The sequence below is a fragment of the Lynx rufus genome, unplaced genomic scaffold (assembly GCF_022079265.1).
Source record: "Lynx rufus isolate CCGP_SWC_20201006 ecotype Redwood Valley unplaced genomic scaffold, mLynRuf1.p SCAF_15, whole genome shotgun sequence".
Lineage (NCBI taxonomy): Eukaryota > Metazoa > Chordata > Mammalia > Carnivora > Felidae > Lynx > Lynx rufus.
Window position 1 is genome coordinate 5,176,609 of NW_025814829.1, and position 21,499 is coordinate 5,198,107.

The following is a 21,499-nucleotide window of genomic DNA, read 5'->3' on the forward strand; positions in this document are numbered from 1 at the left end:
TGCCTTTGAGGTTTTATTTGCAGTGAAGGCCTACTCATATATATCTATATCTATATCTATATCTATATATATATATATATAGATATATATACCTATATATCTATATATATATTTTTTTTTTAATTTTTTTTTTCAACGTTTATTTATTTTTGGGACAGAGAGAGACAGAGCATGAACGGGGGAGGGGCAGAGAGAGAGGGAGACACAGAATCGGAAACAGGCTCCAGGCTCTGAGCCATCAGCCCAGAGCCCGACGCGGGGCTCGAACTCACGGACTTTTTTTTTTTTTTTTAATTCACCTTCTAAGACTCGAATTTCATGGAAAACAAAACGAGGCCGAACATCCTCAGGGCTCCACCAAAGGGTTTCATCGTCTTTGTCTCACCACCCCAACAGGACCCCCGTGGGGCATCTGTTGCCAAATTTCTCCACCAGGCAAATAGATAAAGCTGTCTGGTCCAGGGGTAACGCCCAGCTGGTGTCCCCTTTGAGGCACATCCACTCCTCAGCTCATAGCGGGAGCTCAGCTCACCTTCTGTGGTGTCCCCAGGTGATGAGGCAATCACCTCTTTGCGTGAGAACATCAGTAGCTACTTCTTTAATACTTCATATTTATTCTATGGAAGGAATCATCCCACACAGTTTGAATCACGGCCCCAAGGTCCACAACCACTGGGCTAAATATCTGCTGCTGTTGCTACTGGCAGGTGAAAAGAAAACACAGATTGGGAGGTGCATAAGGAGAGGCAGTGGAGAAAAGGGGACACGACAGTATGAGGACAGAGGATACCTTCAGGGTTATGGTGACAGGATCGTCCAGGACGTGGACTTGAGTCCTGGGTTCTAGTGTTTAAGACAGTGAATTGGGGGCGCCTGGGTGGCGCAGTCGGTTAAGCGTCCGACTTCAGCCAGGTCACGATCTCGCGGTCCGTGAGTTCGAGCCCCGCGTCGGGCTCTGGGCTGATGGTTCGGAGCCTGGAGCCTGTTTCCGATTCTGTGTCTCCCTCTCTCTCTGCCCCTCCCCCGTTCATGCTCTGTCTCTCTCTCTGTCCCAAAAATAAATAAAAACGTTGAAAAAAATTAAAAAAAAAAAAAAAAAAAAAAAGACAGTGAATTGTTGTCATTAGTTATTAGAGTTATTAGAGTTATTCGCTCTTATGAGAGGAAGTCTAGACGCAGACTTCTAAGGGGGGGCTTCTTTGGAGGGATAGGGGACATTTTCTTGGGGCTTGTATTTCTAGTCTTATTAAAATAGCACATTTTTATGATAAGACTTTATAAGGATGGTTTTATGGTTCCCGTGAAGTGATATTTTAATCTGACCGCAGAACACCATTTAATCACATATAACCACCCTGGGTCTGGCCAACCCATCATCCCTGAAATTAAAAAAAAAAAAAAAAAAAAAAGATTTTCCCGATAGTCTGGGACAAAAATTAAGAGCTCTTGAATGCTTTCTGTGTGCTGGGCATCGGGCCGTCCTTTCTGTGTCTTATTTCTTTCTCAGAGCAGCTTCATCAGAGCGGTTTCAGATCCCCAGTTTTACAGATGCAGAATCTGAGGAACGGATTCCATATTTTCTCCCATGTTATTGACCAGTGAGCTGGCGAACAAGAACAGAAACCCAGCTCTTACAAGGTTGGGGCCCAAGTTCCTTCCAAGCTGGCCACATGCTTAATTATCAGGGAGCGTGTATCTCATTCCCAATGGTCGCCTTAACTGTGTTTTATTCTCTGATGCGCCCTAAGTTATATTTTTACCTCCTCATCCCCTCTATTTTCTTGTATATCCTCAATTGAAAATGCTACTGGTGAGAATATTGGCCCCCTCTGTGTCCTCAGAGAAGAGCCGTCTTCTCCGTGACCTCACCCTGGGTTCTATCTCAGCTTTGGCAACTTCAAACTTTTTAAGCTTGAAGCTTTTTAAGGAGTAACAGATTGATTAAAGAAACTTTGAAAACCGCAACAATTATCTCCAACATTATGCGATGTTTATTGCCTACGAGACTCTGTGCTCGAAGCATTATAGCTCGTGATAACACTCCAGTTTCTATACGAGTGCCTGAGACCCAGAGAGGCCCAGGCACCTGTCCAGGGTCATTGGACTGCGAGAGCCTGGGCACAACACTGTTGGGTTTCTGTCAATGGGGAGAACCTTAGGATACCTGCGGATGTGAGGGTGATGTTCTTTCTGCAAGTATTAATCTATTCACTTTCTAGAGTGGAATTAGAGCAGGAAGAAAGACGGGGACAAAGTTAGATCTAGGAAGTGAGAAGGAACAGATGATACACTATCTGATACGAGGTGTGTATAAAATGAGATAATGTGTGGTGACAGCCCAAAGACCCTAACGTATCCATTATCCATTCTGTTAGTGTGAATAATAAACATTAACTATAGATTTCCCTCCCCCCCCACCCCCCGCCCTGAATTGTGTGAAGAAGGAACTTCTAGTAGGTTCTCCTTATCCTTTGGGGAAGCTAATTCTCTGGGATAAGGGAACAGAGTTCTTACCAAACTATTTACTTTTTATTCTTTTTCCCCTCTGCTTTCTTTCTCCTTTCTTCTTCCCTTCTACAGCCTAAGTGTACAAATACAGCTCAGATAATCAGGGAGTGTGGCAGGGACGGACCCTGGAAAAAGCATAACTGACACCCTTGAAGGCTAGTAGAACGGCCCCCTGGGAACCTGGGCCGGAAGCATCATTCATTCAGGCGGTACTACTGAGCATTTGTTCCAACTATCCCATTTTACCGATGGGGATGCTGATTATTTACCCAAGAGCATCTAAGTAGCTGGTCGCAGAACTGGTATAGGATCCGTGTTTCCTAACTCTAGTTCAGTAACAAATTATTTATTATTATTTCAAGTTTATTTATTTATTTTTAGAGAGAGAGGGTAGAGGGGCAGAGAGAGAAGGAGAGACAGAACCCCAAGCAGGTTCTGCACTGTCAGCATGGACCCAACACAGGGCTCTGTCCCACAAACTGAGAGACCATGACCTGAACTTAAATCAACAGTCAGACACTTAACCTACTGAGCCACCCCCCACCCAGGTGCCCCGTAATTTTTTTTAACCCCAGTGGGACTGTAATCCTTTGGTTTGTATCTGAGTTCTTATTAAATATGAAAATCTCAGGGGTCCAAGTGTTTGGCCAGATCACTCCATGTTTTCGTTCCCTTTCCCTTTGCAGTGAGCTTGGTAGCTGACTTCTCAATGAGTTGGTCCACTGATCTGTATTTGTAGGCACTGTTCTTTTTCAGAATTTATATCTCTTCCAGCAGGCAGAGTGTAGAATGAAAGTTAACAGCACAGGTCCCATGGCCAGGCTGGCTGAGTTGGAAATCTGACTTGGCCACCTATTAGAAGCATGCACTTGAGCACATTAAATGCGGTGTGCCTCCGTTTTCTTATCCATGGAATGGGGAGGGCAAGGACACTTTCCTCGTGGAATTAATGGAGGATTAAATTAGATAATACATGTACAGGGGCTTTGAACAGTGCCAGACATATAATGACTAGCATTTATTAAAAAGGTTTCATGATTATAATATCAAATACCCACAAATAATTCATCATTAGCTACTTGTGTCCAGGGGATACAGGAGTGCTATAATTCAGAAAAATGACACTGCCACTGGTACAATATAAATAGAAACAACTCTCCGTTGCTTCGTTGAAAGGTTTGAGACAACCCAGTGTTTCTGGTGGGGTGGATAGATACCTACATCGTATTTTTTTCTCAATCAGTGCCATCCTGGAAAATTATATACTATTTCTATGTAAGGAAATCTTACAAAATTAAGTCTTAGCAGAGACTCAGTTGTATACCCATTGTTGGAATATCAAGGACGTTTTAGAAAGGAGAAAACAGATCATCTACTAATCCCCCTGACCGGCCTAGTTTCATTTTTATATCTTCTCTTCATTCTTTACCCATATATGTGCATATTTTGCAGCATTTCTCGTATAGAAACTGAAATTCATTTTCCCTTTATATCGTGTGTCCTTTTGATTCCTGTATTACCATCAGATTTTCTTTTCATGTTGTAACATGTCTTATTTTATGGATGCCTCACGTTGTACTTAACTAATTTGCCTATTAATGAGGTTAAGGTTATCTCCAAATTTTCGGTATTATAAGAGAAACCTCTTAGGAGACTCCCTTGCCTGGAATCTTCTTCACCCCTGCCCCCACCATGAGGAATGGTGGCTGGGGCCAGCTACCTTGGCTTTATGGTTCCCCCTCTACCGTGATTCCTTTCCACTTGTCTATTCCTGTTTTTCTCTTGAGGATACAAGAGCCAACTACCTATCAAAGTTACTGATTTTTAGGGAGGTCTTTGTCCTCGATCGTAGGTCTCCCTGCACATTCCAGCTGCCTGTATGGCACCCGCACCCTAGAGGGATATGTTGTAAATCTTGGACTTCTGCTTTGGTGGGCAGAGCGAGGAAGTATCGAGGCACCACTCAGCACTATTAAAATGACAGAAGCGTTTGTGGACGTGAACGGTCCGGCAGGGCCAACCCTATGTTGTGTCATAAATATGAGTCACTCCCAGTTTCATGCTGCTGATAAGACACTTTGGAAGGGACATCATTACAATAACAGCACAAAGAGTTAGACTTTGGGAGATGCTGAGTGATACGTGTTTCTGTGTTCCTCCCTCCCCCTTTCTTTTTTTTTTTCTAATTTTTTTTTTTAACGTTTATTTATTTTTGAGACAGAGAGAGAGCATGAACAGGGGAGGGGCAGAGAGAGAGGGAGACACAGAATCTGAAACCGGCTCCAGGCTCTGAGCCGTCAGCACAGAGCCCGACGCGGGGCTCGAACTCACGGACCGTGAGATCATGACCTGAGCCGAAGTTGGACGCTCAACCGACTGAGCCACCCAGGCGCCCCCCTCCCTCCCCCTTTCTTAAGCCCTGGGGTTTCAGGGCAGTGTTCAAGTCTTCTGAGCCCTGAAGCTGGTGCAGCCAAAAGAATGCATCAGAATGGAAAGACTATTCCCATTAGTTCTTTTTGCCAAATTGAGGTAAAATGCCCTTTAAATAGGAGCTAATTCTCCAACAGATAATTAGCTTGTCTTCCTTGATAAGGTATGTGAATTGGATTGCATTTATTATAATTAATCTTGCATATTATGTAAAAAGTGCATTCGCCTGCCCTTCTTAGGGGCCCTTTATTCCTACCTTGAGGGTGGCTGGCACCCCCCACCGCAACTCCAGTGAGAACTGAATGAATTGGAGGAATGCCAAAGTGATGGGCCGCTCTCCCTTATAAAAGCTGGGAGAAGCTGAATGTGGGGCACCACGATTAAGACACAGAGCTTTCATATTAATATCGGCATCGTTTCCAAAATCGTTTCCAAAATCGTTTCCAAACCCCCCCCCCAAAAAAAAACCCAAAACCAAAAAACAAACCGTGGAGAATGTTTTGGGGCCTGAGACTCTCATGCTACAAAGCTTCCTGAATAATTGCTTGAAATCGGTCTCCTGCTAGTGATATTCTTCTGGATTTACAGGACACAGCTTTTTCTAGAAAGTGAAGGGGGTGGGGGGGGGGTAACTGGTTTGGTAGACTTAGCTGGTGGCTGGGCAGTGACTCTGGGAGGTGGCCTGGGGTGAGGAGGGGCTGCTCAGTGACTCAAGAAGCCAAAACTCCTTCCTATGGTTTTTCTCCCCCTGCCCCCCTTTAGTCCCCAGCCATTCACACTTGCCCCTTGCAAGTGGCACTTCTTCATCTGGCCGCGCCGTGATTTGGGGCATCTTTCCCCATTGAAAGCTGTTGCCCACAGTCCCTTGATTTTGCCGTATGAAATGTACGTTGGGGGAACGCCTGGGTGGCTTGGTCAATTGAGCGTCCAGCTCTTGATTTCGGCTAGGTCATGATCTCATAGTTGTGGGATTGAGTCCCATATCACGCTCCTGGCAGAGTGTGGAGCCTGCTTGGGATTCTCTCTCTCCCTCTCTCTCTGTCCCTCCCCTGCTCTCTCTCTCTCTCTCTCTCTCTCTCTCAAAATGAATAAACATTTAAAAAACAATGAACACGTGTTGGGGAGACACGGGAGCATGGGAGTAGAAGAGCCCACTAGGGATGATCTATCCGAAAACCTCTCTACTCCAAGTTACAGTGGTTCTTTTTCTGAGAAAAGAGGGGCTCTTTCCTGTTCTGTGAAGCTGACCGACAAGTGTGGCTTTTGGCATTTCAGATTTTAGTCATTTGCCACTGCCTCTACCTACGTGTGAGCATGTGCACATACATATTTGAGTTAACATTTATAAAAGGGGATGGGATGGCACCAAGCACTAACTCATTTAATGGAAATAACAACGGCTGTTTTCTCTGTCTGTGCTATCCACTACGGGAGCCATGAGTCCCATGTGGCTACTGAGCCTTTGAAATGGGGCTAGCCCAAACTGAGATGTGCTGCACGTGTAAAATAACACCGGGTTTCAAAGACGTCGTGTTAAGAAAAAAAGTAAAATATTCCATGAACTGTTTTAACATTGATTGCATGTTAAAATGATACGATTTGAGGCATGTTGAAGCAAGCAAAATGTATTGTTACGGTTAATTTCATCAGTTCCTCTTTACTTTTTTACATGCAGCTACTAGAAAAGAATTTTGTTACATAGTAGCCAGCATTACGTTTCTTTTGAGTGGTGTTGATCACTGTATAACAGTAACAGTATTATCTGGATCTACTTCTTAGATGAGGAAACCGAGAGCCAGGTTAGGTCGATAGCCCAAAGTCACGCAGCAGGAAGTCAAACTCAAGAGCCGTCTGACTCCAGGGCCTATGCTCTTCCCCACTAGTGAACTATACTATAGAGAACTTGTCTGGCTTTTGTCCTTGGTTCCTGGGTCATAACCTCTAATGGCAACCAAGCTTATGCTAATGAGATGGCTTATGCTAATGAGACAGCTTATGCTAATGGGATAGTTTTTGCTAGTGAGATGATTCACAATAGGGGTAGGCCATTGGAAAGACAAAGAATGCCATTAGAGGATGGGGGCTTTGTATTAGTTAGACCTCCTCCTGGTAAGAAAGGGGAGCTGGCAATTGAGTTCAGTCATGTGACCAAATGGTTCAATCAGTCAGGCCTATGTGATGAAACCCCAGCAAAAACTCTGAACACAAGAGCTCAGTTCAGCTTCCCGATTAATGAATGCGCTGATGTGTTTGGAGGGTGATGGGGTCCTCAGGGCATAGAAACTCCCGTGTTTAGGACCCTCCCAGACCTTGCTCTCTGTGTCTCTTCATTTGGCTGGTTCTTATTTGCATCCTTAGAATAAAACTGTAAGAGTAAGTATGGCATTTTTCCTGAGTCCTATGAGTCATTCTAGTGAATTATCCAACCTGGGGGGTTTGAGTGTGGGAGTCCCACAACTTTTGCCTATCGGTCAGAAGTGTGAGTGGCCTGGGACTCCCAAACTTACGGCTGGCATCTGAAGTGAGGGCAGTTTTGGGGGGGGACTATGCCCTTAACTTGTGGAATCTGTGCTGATTCTGTTGTTAGTGTCAGAGTTGTGCTGTAGCCTTACAAGAATAGACACCTTTCATCTGGATATATATTTTAGGGGCACAGTGCCTGGGAAAGCAAGGTTCCGTACCTTCACTTGCTGATCTCCCTAACCCCATTTCATGGGTGATGGTGGCTAGTTCCATTCTAGACACGCAGAATGACTCAGCCTTTGAGTCATTAACCACTAGCCAATGCTTTTGACCGCTAGGTTCAGCCCAGAGACGGGAGACGGGGAAGTCTCTGAGACCAGCACAACCAGTCCCCTCCAGCCTGCAACTCGTAGGGTCCCCTCTGTGTCTTCATTTCCCAGACAGCACCACTCGAGTGCTGGGGACATATGTACTGGCATCTCCTTGATTCTGGAGACTTTTAAATATTGATGTTGGGATGGAGATCCTTATAGGAAACTGATGTAGGTTGATGCTGTGAGTAAGGAGTGTTTTCCATGGCATGTTTTTTTTAACAGTTTGCATCGTCTAGAACCATACTTTTGTAGGCTGTGTTCTGCTACATCTCATAAATGCTGTGCTCAAATCAGCTGTTGTCTTTTCTTTGGAAACTTTTGTTTGGATTTTTAAGCCACGATCCCGTGTGTTTTATCTATTGATTTTTGTTTGGTTTCTCCTCCCCTGCCTAAAATAGACCCTGTCTCTTGCCTGTGGTCCTACTAACCATTACCCTTCTGGTCATACTCAGGCCTGGCCCCAGTCCTGCAAGGCCCTCTGAGGTCACCAGCTCCTGGAAAGTGGAATCCTGCAAGGGCATCTTGGGGCTGCCCTCAAAGGCACATTTCTAAGAAGAGACAAACTTAAACTCTGTATTGTTATATTGCAATGTATATGTATATATATATATATATTGCCTATATATATTTCCTGTATATACATTCAGGCTTGAGGTTCGGGGAACAGGTTACTCTCAGGCACCTCTCCCTGCCGCTCTCAGCGACTGTGGGGGTGTCAGCCAGTCCTGGTTTCTAAAAGGGAAGTGCGTTCATCAGAAACAAGTAAAGAGGTACAGAAAGTTAGGCGTTCCATTCTCACTCCCTGCCCCTGAGCCTCTCACCTTCCAGAAGACCAGAGGCCCCTTGTCTGCCTTTCGAGAGCACCCACAATGTTATTCCTGGGAGAGATCCCCCCCCCTTTTTTTAGGGAAGAGGAAGCTCCTATGTTTGAAGAAAAAGCTCTTGTGATGTAATCATGCTTTACAATGGCCTTAAGATTAAGTAACTTACCCAAAAGCGCATGGTTAATGACAGGGGTAAGAGGAACCCAGAATTCCTGATTTTAGATCCAGCGTTGTCTCCCTTCAACAGGAAGCAGAAGAAATAGCCCCCAGGGGTGGTGAGAACTCTCTGTCTGCACCATCTATCTGTTCCTGCTCATTGTGCCCCAGTGGGAGGGCCAGTCTGTATGCTCAGTACCAGCCTCCAGCTCATATTCAGTGCTTAGTGAACGTGTGTAGAACTGAACTGGGGGCCCCTTCCACTGTCCCACGATGTCCCACAGGCTGCTGTGCCCTCCTGAGCCTTTTTTCCTCCTTTCCATCAATCTCCACTTCGTCTTTCTTTTTTTTCTTTTTTCTTTTTTTTTTTTTAATTTTTTTTTCAACGTCTTTTATTTATTTTGGGACAGAGAGAGACAGAGCACGAACGGGGGAGGGGCAGGGAGAGAGGAAGACACAGAATCGGAACAGGCTCCAGGCTCCGAGCCGTCAGCCCAGAGCCCGACGCGGGGCTCGAACTCACGGACCGTGAGATCATGACTGATCATGACCGACTGAGCCACCCAGGTGCCCCCGTCCTCTCTACTTCTCACCACTCAGATAGAATGTCCAAGGGAGGGGCATGGAGAGAGGAGAAAGCGTTAGAAGCCACCAGATATAAACTGTCTTGGGTCCCATCCCTCCCACGTCATAGCCGGTCCCCCGTAGGCTGTTCATCTCCAGGAGACTTGTTGGCCCTCCTTCCTAGCCAGAGAGTGACAAGATTTCTGTGTCCTCATGCTGAATTCACCTGTTTGGTCCTACACTGCCTTCCATGAGTCACAGCTTGATGGTGTCATCTCAGGTTACTCTTTAGTAGGTTCTTAAGATTTCTGCCGGTCCCTATGTTTTCTCTAATGTTCCTTTATCCTTCCTTCTTTGTCTCATTAGATTTATCTTCAGAGACATATGTCTGTTTTTTAATCCCTCGAATCCCTAACATTATGCTGAACCACACATAATAGGTGCTTGCCAACTAAACGGCCTTTTCTCATCTCAAGCCAAAGGTCATGTAATCTAGAAACATTTAATGAGCGTCTATACAAATCAGGTATTGCTCCAGGTGCTAAACAGTCAACCCCTTTATAATTTCTTTTCATAACTCCCAGTATTAGCTCATTAAGAGTCGCCGTAACTCCCTTGTTCCCCGTTGGCACTATTATTAGCCCCATTTGACAAATGAGGGAACTAGGGTACAAAAAGGGTAAGGCAGCTTTGCTAAGATCATACTAGAAAGTGGTGGAGGCAGCCTGAGCCCCGGCACAGTGAACTGTTAGGCTCTGTTTCCTCAAAAACAAACAGCACATGGACATTCTCGGGTGGGGGTGAGGGTGGGAGAAACTACATTTTACTAACAACAACCCACCGGCAAAGAAATAAGAAGCAACTTCAGATTGTGATAAGTGTTTTGAAGACAACAAAACTTTGAAACTGGATGATGTCACGAAAGAGTGCCATCAGAGGTCGGCGGTAAATTGGAGGCCGGGACGACCCCCGTGAGGAGATCACATCTGACCTGCGTTCTGAGCCACCTACGTGAGAAACGAGGGGAAGAGGGTTCCGGGAGGAGGGAACAGCGTGAGCTAAGGGAGGCAGACCCCCCAGGCCTGGCACACTCCGAGACCGCTGCCCTCGTCCTTGCCATCGTCCATCCATATCTGGTTTATGGAAGCTGTGTTGAAGTTATAGAGTGCCAGACCTTGGGGCACAGATTATCCACACTCCCGACTTCATAGAAGTGGCAACAGGGGCCCCCAAGCTGGAACCCAGGATCACTTCAGCGCAGGAAGAAGGGCTGTGTTTCGCGCACTGGCCGTTGGGACTTCTGTCGCCCTGAGCAGTGGTGGGCATTGGCATCGCATTCAAGGGCGTGTGGCCGGGAAGTCCGATGGTGTCCCATGTGGAGGGCATCCCAGGCTGGCTCTCCATTGCACATGTCCCAGGTTGAACCGACCACTACTCGGCTGGCCCTCCACCGCGTCCCTATACCCTCCCAGCCCACCTCCTCAGAGATGTACTGGCCTCTTGGTTGTTTCCCCCTTAATTTCAGAAGGTGGTCCGCTAGGTGGAGACGTGCTAGCTTTTGACCTGGTGTGACCCCCTATCTCTCTCAGTGCTCCAATGAGGTCTTCCCTGGCTTCCGGCTGACCTTCCCAAGCTCAGCCCTCACTCTGTGATCTAACTGTTGGGCATGGGCGGCTGGGTGAATCCATTGCAAGTGGGGCTCACGCCCGCTCTTTCTGGCAGTTGATCGCTAATGCTCAGGCTTGCTGAGTATTCTTGCCAAATATAGAATTCGGCTCCGTGACTTGAGGAACTTGTTGCTATGCCTTTCGCGAACTGAAAACATTGGTTCTGTAAAACAATTCAGATTTTGATGTTGACATTTAATCTTTTCCCCTACCACTTCCTGAATTCCCTAAGCTAGAGCCTTTGACCTCCAGATCATATTAAAGCATCGTCATACAAGCTGTCCGGACACAGGCTTTCATTCAAAGCAAGCTAAGAGGCACACAGGATTTTTGGCCGGGCACTTCTTCCAAACACGATGATAGTGAACCCCCACCCCCACCCCTACCCCCCTGGGGCTTTATTTATGTAACTTTGCCTTGCTTCCTGCCTTTCCTCCCCTCCTCTTGTCATGGATGTTTCCAGATGACCTTTTGTGAATGTAATTTCCAATGAGAATGTTTCACAGTAGAAATATGCTCTCCCTTGAGGCTTGTTCTTGATATTTCTAGAGATTTATTTAATTGGACTCTACCGAAATCCCATTGGGAAACATACTTTTGCTGTGAAGTTGTGATGTGTTTAATTTGGGGTCTTAGACAAATGTCGGTCCTCAGGGGAGGTGGACCGTTAAGCAGCCGTGTTCCTTATGTCCAGTGGGGTTGTTTAATGAATAGCTTCACTGGGCTTTCCTCTGTTTGTTTGTTTAGCAATGCTTCATTATTTAAACTTCTGCACTGAAAAGCAAAGAATGTTTTCCCTCTCTTCAGAGAATTAAACAATAATGGAGAGTATCTGGTTGAGCTCTTGGGAAAAATATGGCTTTGTGTTTTATAGCACTCTCCTATTAACATTCTTCCCTCTGCAGCCTTCCAGTATGATCTCATGGATTTTTTTTTCCCCTCCCTTAATCCGTCTTGATGGATTAACGGGTATTGAGCTTTTTAGGGAACGGAGAAGGTGGAGCCCTCACATGGTATAGAGTAGCCTCCCAAATACACGGAAATTCTCCAGCAAAAATGTTCTTTGGCCCCAGAGGATGTAGCACGGAGGGCATTGGGTCAATGCTGATCCGCAGGGAGGTCGGTGTCTTTGGGGAAGGAATGGGCTTCTCTGCTTGCAGCTGGTTCATGGAACTAAGGTTCTGGGAGGCTCCATGGACTTGCTTCTGATGGCTATGCTGGTTCTTTAGGCACCGTCTTCCTCCTGACCTTGGAACATTTCTGGCTCGATTTTAAGATCTTAAAATATGGTACCAACTTGGTTTGGCTCCCAGGGGCCAGGGTCTCAGGTAATTGATAGGTTTGGGTGTGGTTCTTCAAAAGTAGGAGTTATAATTTATATTTTTAAAAAGAAAGCCTTACTGGGAATTTAAAAGACTGTATTAGTCTGCAAAATACCACAGACAGAATCACTTAAACAACAGAAGTGTATTTTCTTACGGTGCTAGAGGCTGGAGGTCTGAGATCTGGGGCCAGGATGGTCAGCTTCTGGTGAGGGTCCTCTCTTCCTGGCTTGCAGATGCTCGCTGTGTCCTCAGTGGTCACAAGAGAGTCACCAAGCTCTCCGGTGCCCCCTCTTACAAGAGCATTAATCTCATCATGAGGACGGCACCTCCATAACCTCCTCTAAACCGAATTATCCCTCAAAGGCCCCATGTCCAAATACCACCATGCTGGGGGGTCGGGCTTCAGCATGTGAATTTGTGGGGTGGGGTAGGGGACACAATTCAATCCACGGTAGGTGCAAAAGATGTAGTTTGGGAACGAGAAGTCATGATTTGGGCCCAGGTTTTAGAGTATAGGTAAATTGCACCATCTGGTAAATTAATTTTTTTCCCTTTCTCTTTTGATCCCCTTTTCTTCTCAAACACATATTAATCCCCTATTACGGACTTCTGAACATTCAAGAGCTTCCCACTGAACTTAGAATAAAATCCTCGCTGCTGAATGTCCCTAAGAGGCCCTCTGCAGACTTCTTTGACCTCCACTGGTCACTCCCTCCCCCCATCCCTCCACCTGCTCATTAGGCTTTAAACATTGGGCTCCCTTGAGTCACCGCAGACCTAGCAAATGTCCTGCCCTTGCCAATGGTGTGGTTCTCCCTGCCTCGTCTGCCCTTCTGGGCCCCCTCCCCTCTACCCCTTTCCCAACCCAGCTAATGCCTTCTCATCCCCAGAGAGGCCCTCCCTGGACCCCGTCTAATTAGTTCCCTCTCCTAGCACCCGGGAACTGGAGGGCGCCCCATGCCCTCATCATAATTAATCATTACCTTTTTCCTTGTGTGTTTTAATGTTTATCCTCTATCTCTTCCCACTGGACCCTGACCTGTGGGCAGGGAGAGAGGTGGAGAGAGGGAAGGGGCATCTGTGGCACGTCTCTCCAATCCCAAAATGTTTGGGAGGGCTTGCTCTTAGATAAAAGAGATTATAAAAGTGAAACGTACGTAATATCTCTGGTGTGTCCGTTTAGAACAATCCAGAGACTTGAGCTGAGTGTTTGCGATGCGCCTTTCTCCCTGGGAACCGGTTGGTCTGTGCTGAGGCTTTGACACAGTTCAGGGCTGGACGGTTGGAGAAAGGAGAAGGGAATCTGAACTTGCAAGTTTCCGGGGACATGGGGCTCGAACTTGGCTGTCCTCCTTCCTGTGCATCTCCCTCCGTATACCCAGCCTGTATTTTGATAGGCACAATTCTTTTTTCTTTTAGGTTTAGTTATTTACTATTTTGAGACAGAGAGCGCACAGGCGCGGCGATCAAGCGGGGGGAGGGGCGGAGAGAGAGCGAGAGAGAATATCCCAAGCAGGCTCCCCACTGTCAGCCCGGAGCCCAACGCGGGGCTCGAACTCACAAACCACGAGGCCGTGAACTGAGCCCATGCCGGACGGACGCTCAACAGACTGGGCTCAACAGACAGGCGCCCCGATAGCCACACTTCTCCATGGAAAGCTATTCACTTGATTGGCTTCCAAAGCCCTGTCATGAAAAGAAGACAAATCACTTCCACTCTCTTTCGTTGGCATTTTTGTCAGTGGGAGTGAAGCTCGATGTAGAGGCAGGCAAACTCCCCATGAACATGAGACTCCACAGTCTGGTCTTCCCATGGTGCCAGAGAGGGCACCCGGACCCATCAGGCATGGCTGCTCAGACCAGCCCAGACCAGGCTGAAGGGTGAACAGAAGGCTTCTCCCAGCCCCTCAGGCAAAGGGATCGACCCCTAGGAGTCAATGAGGCCCACCCCTGCCTTCCAGATGGTTCTTCCGACAGAATGGGGAGAGTGAGTGTGAGGGTGGGGTTCTCCATTAACGGGGCCTCGCTATGTGGGGGTAGGGGGTAAGGGGGCCTGACCACTTTTCCCACCCTTACCCTGGATTCTTTAAAAATAGGTTTCAGGGGCGCCTGGGTGGCTCAGTCGGTTGAGCGTCTGACTCTTGACTTCAGCTCAGGTCATGATCTCACGATTCATGAGTTCGAGCCCTGCATCGGGCTCTGTGCTGCCAGTGCAGACCCTGCCTGGGATTCTCTCTCTCCCTCTCTCTCTCTCTCTCTCTCTCTCTCTCTCTGCCCCTCTCCCACGGGCTTGCTCTCTTTCTCAAAAGAAATAAATAAAGTTTTAAAACAGAATAAAGATAAAAATCGGTTTCAAAAATATTCTGTGGATTCATTGGCGGTCCAAGCAGAAACCAGTTCTGGGTAGAACCTCTCCCTCTCCTGTTTCCTTCCCCTGTTCTCCTGTCGGGTTTCTGAGAGAGGGAGGAGGGAGGGAGGGAGGCAGAGAGAGGGAGAGGGGAGAGAGAGGGAGAGAGAGCTGGCTGTGAGGGAGAGGGGCCCAAAGCTTGGTCTTCAAGTCCCAGGGACCCTGGCAGATACCTGAGGGGGGTCCCGGCTGCGGGAAGTCTGAAATCCTAGTTTGATTCCCACTCACTCCGAAAAGTCATCTGCTCGCTAAAATAACACAAAGCTGTTTAATTGTTGTCTTTGTGGAAAATTACATGACTGTCATCAGCTGTTGCTTCTGGCACTGCTTTCTGTTCTAATGTAAATAAATGAGGTAACAGATTTAAAGAAACAGGCTGTATTTACATACTTGTGAAGCGGCCTCCCAAACCAGCTGCTTGCGGTATTCAAGCACGCACAAATGAGACTGGTGGTATCCTGATCTCTGGGTACCCGCGAAAGCCTTCAAGTTGGGGGTGGTAGGAAGGGGACATGAGAAGGGCGCCTCGCCTCCTGGGAGAAGGTGCCCCTTCGGTGCATTTGAGTGACTTCAGCGGGCTGAAGTGGAATCCCCAGCCCTTTTCTGACCGGTTCTGGAGCGAGGGCACGTGTCTACACCAGAGGCCACTTCCGAGCTGGGCGGTGTGGGGTGCTGGGGACACAGGGAGAATCTATTCAACTTGGACAGAAACATGCGGGGATCAGCGTTTCTTGGAAGGTGTGCAACCAAAGCTTCGTCTTCAACGTTTAAAAAAAAAAAAATTTAATGTTTATATTTGAGAGAGACAAAGTGCGAGCAAGGGAGGGGCACAGAGAGAGGGGGGACACAGAATCCGAAGCAGGCTCCAGGCTGCCAGCACAGAGCCCGACACGGGGCTCGAACTCACGAACCGTGAGATCCTGACCTGAGCTGAAGTCAGACGCTTAACGGACTGAGCCACCCCGGCGCCCCTTTCTCTTCAGTTGTCGGAAGTCGCCGTTCCTCAGTCATTGGATCTTTCCGACTCCGTTCACTTTTTTTGAGGTAAATATTTAGGCAGGGATTTATTAAAAGTTCTTTCTGTTGAGGACATTACAAAGATTTTATCAATCAAAGAAGAGAGCAGCGTGTCTTAAAACATAAGAAAGAAGAGCCCCCAAGCAAATTATATACAGAAGTATCTAGAGATAAAAATGAAGCTAAGAGCTCGCTGCCAATTATACAAAGATTAGGAAGGAGCAAAAGTGGAATTTCGTTCTTGGTATATATTATAGTCAAGTATTAGCTTATTTGCAGAATGCTGGATTTTATAATCTACCAAGCTGTTTTGCTGGGAGCAATGGCATGTCATCTGAGGGGTACATAAATAAGTAAATTACCCGAGTTATAATGACTATACAAGCAATGTCTTGCCGGTAGATTATACATGTGTATATATGTACATATACGTGTGTGTGTGTGTGTGTATATATCTCCAGAAAATTTGCCAGAAATGCATGTATTTTATGCCTGTTTCACAACCCTATATATCTCCCCCTCCCATTCTATTGAAATCTTAGAACATGAATAACTAAATATAATGAAGTTTCCAATGGAGACCACCAACCACAAGACCCGCCCCCGTTCTGCACGCCACTTCCTCCTGCGTTTGTCTAAGCTGGGACCCAACAGCACTGAACATGACCTTTACAAGAGCAGAGCTGCAGGCCGGCAGCCCAGTGGCATCTTCCAGCACCCTTTCCCTTGGGACTGGCGCTGGAAGACGGTCTCCGATTCCCTCCGCGTACCTTTCTTCAAGGTCCCCCCTCCAGCTAAACCTACGACAGCTCTAGAGCAAGGAAGGTTCCTCATCTTTGTCCCCTGCTGACAATTCTTCTCCAAATAGCCACAGGGTTTGAATACCTTCTTAAAGATACCAGGATGGATGTTTTACATACAGTTTCACTGAATCCCTACCACCCACCTGAACAGAAGTATTCCAGATTTATACTTATGGAAAACTCATCCAGGAGCACCCAGTAACGTTCACAAAGCCCCACAGCTGGCACACGACAGAGTCATTTTTCTGAATCAAGGCAAAGCTTTGCCCCTCTGCCTTGTGTATCACAGATGGCCTTCTAGAGCTGGGTTTTAAGCTATATCTGTAGATAACGTGTATCTCCTACCAAAGAGATCGGACAATAAACAAACAGATAAAAACAAAAACCCGTGAGGCAACATGTATCTATCTTTCTGGAACACTTAACGGTATTTACCCAAATAATCAATATGTACTCAGTTGGCGTCAAGATACTGATTTGTTAAGAATTTTAAGCTTAACGTACCTCTTGTATATGTGTTGTGGTTTTTTTTTTTTTTCACACTTGGACATTTCACACGTAGGCGATGATGTGATAGGATTGTAGGGATCCTAGGGAGACTCATCTCTGACTCGTGGTCCCGGCCACCATGGCTGCTGGACCCAACCTCCTAAGTCTCTCTCTTCCCTGGGTAACAAAAGTGTTTCTTAATCCCTTTGTGTCCTCATCTACCTAGTGACACAGTGCTCTCACTTGACTCATCCTCTCTAAGATAGCCTCCCCATGTTGCCTGGGGACAGGATCATATGACAGCTTAGGTGACACCACCTGGCATTGAACTTGAAATCATTCCTACTATGAAATCCTCAGTTGTGTCTGTGGACTATGAAGACTGTTTCATGTGAAACAAGCCAGGGACAGTAACCTCTGTGGTTCTAGCTGGCATCCCCAATATTTCCCCTGTGAGGGTGGGTAATTTTGTGCCTCGAAAAGTATGAATTGACTGTGACTCCCGCTCTATGAGAGTTTCAGTGCTAGAAGCCTGACATCCACTCTGTCAGCATGCTGTCACTCTTCGAGAAGAGCTCCATTTGCATCCCCCTCCACCTTCCTTTGGGGGCTAATTCCATTTGCTGACCTTCAGTGAGGGTTCTCCTTCAATTTCTGGAAAGTGCTCACTTTCCGGCCTAGCATGAAGCGAAAAAAGCGTGTGCGCGAAAGTGCTGTCCATCCCCAGAATAGGGAAATCTCTTGCTTGTAGATTCTGCATTTGGATGTGGTTCTTTAATTTGCCGCCCAGAGCCCTGCTTCTGAATCACATTACAGAAGGCTCCTCTGTTTCTAGGACGGCAATAGTCAACACGGCAACGGAACTGAAACAAATCTGCCTGGAGGTTTCCCACTCACGCTGGGATCCATTGCTTCAGCGGGACGGTCGCCTTGCTGTTGGGGGAAACCAAGGCGACCTGTATTCCTACATATTTTTCTCTAGGGGTTGGGTATGCTTGGTTGTTGCCATTCGGAATCAAAGTGCTGACCGTGCTCATTTTGGCAGAGAACCTAGTTTTGCCGATAAGGTTTGAAATGTTTGCCCCCAGCAATGGTGCTCCTGCCCGGAAAATATTTGCACGGTAACTGCAAGCAATTGTGTGCGTAAGAGGGTCAAGATCGCTCAGCCCGGTGGGGACTGGGGAGGCGTGGGGGGGTGGGGGCAGGGATGGGTGTAGAGCACTTTTATTTAAAACACCATCCGCCTCTGGAAAAAATAAAATAAAACAAAACAGGAAGTCAAAAACTATGCAGTCGTTATTGGGAAAGCTAGGGCCAACAAATGAAATCAGATATATTTGTTTAGGCAGGATAGGGAGCTATTTGTTTTCTTTATGATAAAAGTATATTATCTCAGTGTTAAAACTGCTCAGATATGTTTGTCCCTGGTTCTTTTTAAGTAAAAATTTAAAAGGAAAAGCTCTGAAATATTAGCTTCCTGATCGTTGTTTAGGGTCTTCTTTTTTTTTTTTAATTTATTATAATTTATTGTCAAATTGGCTACCTATAACACCCAGTGCTCATCCCAGTAGGATCTTTATATTAAGAAATTTGGGGGAGGTGGCACCTGAGTGGCTGGGTCGGGTAAGAGTCCAACCTCGGCTCAGGTCGTGATCTCGCAGTTCGTGGGTTCGAGCCCCGCGTTGGGCTCTGTGCTGACACCTCAGAACCTGGAGCCTGCTTCAGATTCAGTGTCCTCCCCTCTCTCTCTGCTCCCCCACCCCCCACTAGTGCTCTGTCTCTCAAAGATGAGTAAACTTTTAAAAAATTAAAAAAAAATTTTTTTAAAGACCTTTAAAATGGTAGTTTCCCAAAGTAATAGAAGTAGAAAAGTGCTCACCATGGATAGTTGTTTTCAAGTACTTTATTTTTACTAAGCAGTTTAATCCTCAAAACAGTAGTGTGAGGTACTCTTATTGCCCCTGTTTTCTATCTGGGGGATAGAAATTTGCTCGGGGTCCGGAAGCTAGTGTTGGCGGTGCTGGCGCTCAGACCCAAGGCGGCCGGCCTGAGGACCGACCACGCATGGCACTTAGAGTTCTCGCGAAATGCAGTGTAGACGATCAAAGGGAGATAAGGACAAGGAGGGTAATAATTGTGGGGTAAGAAGACATTACGTATCAGATGCCTGGCTATATATCAACATGCTTACCTAGGCTGCTCAGACCACAGCCCTGTGGGCAGGTGACATTACGTCCACTTTACAGATCAGTAAGCCAAAACTTAATGAGGGGCAGTGATTTGCATCAAGACTCTGATGGGGCAGAATCAACATCACACCCTGGGTCTGTCTGCCTCTATCAACTGCTCTTAACCACCAGCCACTTTGTCTCTACTTTGCTTGTCGGTTATCCTGCTGTAATGTTCTTACGTAGTGAAGGGCCAACAGGATGGAATCAAAGCTCCTCACTAGGTGATCAGGCATTTCAGCCTCTAGTGATACGTGGTAGCGTAGGGTCCGGGGAAGGTGGTTGGAAGAGAAAACCGTATCAGCCTTAGTCTTCCCGCTCCTCCTTCCCCGGCTCCCAATTCCAATTCCCTAAGAGCAGAAACACCATCCTCCCCGCAGACATCTCTCTGAAGAACCACCACGGTGAGATTCGACCCGTTCATCTTGCCTGAAGCTCCCTCCCAGGAGAGTTGTGTAACTGCGGATGTGCATGACCCGTAGGGGGACTGATGCTGGAGCTGGTCAGCAGACTGACGAGTGAACCGGAGGCGATTTCTTCGTGCCCCCCAATGAGAAGTCCCTTGTCCAACTAACGTATTTGAGCCCGTGGTATTTCCTTTTCTAGCCTCGTCATCTTCCAATATTCTATGAACGGAGTCCCCACATGGCTGCAACATACAACACACACGTAGTTTTGCACGTGAGCACCCCCTGTGAGTCGGAGCCTTCTGTGTCTGTCTGTCTCACATTCCCTCCTCCCCTCCCCCATGGGTTTTTTTCCCCCATTAGGCAAATGCAAGGCCCATGCCACCTGTTAGCATTACATCATTGGCTCTCCAGAACACAGTTGCACCAAAGGCCTTAAACAAAGTAGTTCTTCTTGTATTGTTTGTACTCAAAGAGCTGATATCATGCCAACTGATGTCATTGTATGTCTTTGTGTAACTGCTATGGCAACTGGGCAGGTGGGGAGCCTCCAGCTGATGTCATTGGGAAAGGAGGTATAGAGACAGAATTTTAAAAAGCTGTACGGTGCTTTTTTTCTGTGTGTGGGTTTTTTTTTTTTTTTCTTTTTTGGCATGCGTTTTTTTTTTTTTTTAAACTAGCCGCTTTTAAGACCAATTACAGCTTGAGAACCCTAAATAAGAACAGAGAAAAGTCCCCTCCCCACCCCTTCGAGACTTCTTTTGAGTTTATTTGGTTCTTTCCTCTCATCTTAGATGAAAAAGTGTAACGACTGCCTTTTTCTTAAGGGGAAAAACAAAGTGAATTAGGTTCCCATCACAGAATCCGTGTAAATCATTTACTTGGATTTTATGGAGGCAAAGCTGAGCGGATTTTAAAATAACTCTTTAAAGTCTCTTTCGTGGCATTTGTGTTGGTAACAGTGGGTGATTTCAATTTGCTTTTTTTTTTTTAAGTTGTCACTAGTAAAGTCTTTCTGGCTTTCCGTTTCCTCTGTCTAGTTGACAAATAATCTCTTAGGGCCCAAACTTTTTAATCATGATTTCGTAGCAGAGTACGCTAATAATATGTAAGGGCAGAGTTTAATTCTAGAAATCCACCAAAATGAATACATAGCTCCTGTTTTTCTTTTTGAAAAGCAAAGTTAGGTTTTGACACTTACAGATGAATGAAATGACCATAATATTACCCTCTTTGAATGATCTTTCTGTCATCACTGGGCCTTGATGAAAATATGACTTGGCCTGTTGTCACGCCTAGCTGTGTGTGTTTGGGGCAGGAACAACCTGAGACTGTCTAGGTTGTGGCCTGGAGATCCCTGCCCTAGTTGCCAAAGATGAGACTTGAAATGGAGGAGGGCATATGTTAGGTTCAGAAACTAGAGGACAGATAGACTTCCTGTGTTTATTTCAACACAACGGTATCCTGTTCACGCTTTGTGTTTCCTGCCTTATCTCCTGAAACTATCAAGACAGACGTAAGGCCTGTATTAGGAGGCATAAATGTCATGTTCTGGAGGCTTTCAGCTTCTAGGAGGTCTCTAACTTCCCCCTCCTTTTAAAAGGAAGGCCAGGGTATCTGGTTGTTGGATTAGAATGGGAGCCCACACGGCAGTAATCATATCAACTCAGGTTTCATAGCCCTTACACGTATATCATGTGATTCGACCGTTGTAACAATCCTTTGGGCTTAACCATGTGTGCGATGTATCTAACAAATATTAAAGGAAAAACTTAAACGATACTCTGCGATCCATAAATTTCCTAACTCAAATTCTTTTTTGCATGGTCCTTTAGCT

The 21,499-nt window shown here is 46.4% G+C and overlaps 1 protein-coding gene across 2 annotated transcripts in view; it reads left to right on the plus strand.

Annotated features, from left to right (window-relative positions):
• DUSP10 (dual specificity phosphatase 10) overlaps nt 1-21,499 on the plus strand; it is a 39,653-nt gene that overhangs the window by 11,777 nt on the left and 6,377 nt on the right. The window lies entirely within an intron of this gene.